Raw genomic sequence first — 518 nt, 5'->3', positions numbered from 1 at the left:
AATAAATGGAACCCGTTCATTGTTGCATCATTATTATTATTATTATTATTATTATTATTATTATTATTAAGAACATTTATCTGTGGGCCAACCAGAGCTGCTTTACTGTATTTGTGACAGAACAGCCCTGAACAGCTGCTGTTTACTGCTGCCAGTGTTGACACTGCTTTGCTTTGGTTGATCTCGCTCATATAGCCCCAGGTAAAGGAGGAAGGTGTGTAGTTTTAATAAAGAAAGGTTTATGTAGAGAGAAAAAATCTGTTGAAATCATGAAAAAAAGAGATTTCCTGTTTAAAGTTACATTTACTCTAAGAAAGGTCAAAAAAAATAATATGAAAAGATGACCATAAGTTGTTTTTGTCAAACTAACCCACATGCGTTCACCTTACAATGAAGTGAAACAGAAAAGCAACAGAGCTTCACTTTGGAGAATCAGAGAAATCTATTATTGATGGTAAATGACTGAAACGATCGTTTGATTATTTAGTGACTCTCAATGGATTTAAAACAAGCACTTG

The sequence above is a fragment of the Seriola lalandi genome, unplaced genomic scaffold (assembly GCF_002814215.2).
Source record: "Seriola lalandi dorsalis isolate HSWRI2012SDOR001 ecotype SW California unplaced genomic scaffold, Sedor1 jcf7180002052932, whole genome shotgun sequence".
Taxonomy (NCBI): Eukaryota; Metazoa; Chordata; class Actinopteri; order Carangiformes; family Carangidae; genus Seriola; species Seriola lalandi.
The sequence above is the reverse complement of the archived record's forward strand: the minus strand, read 5'-3'. Positions refer to the sequence as shown.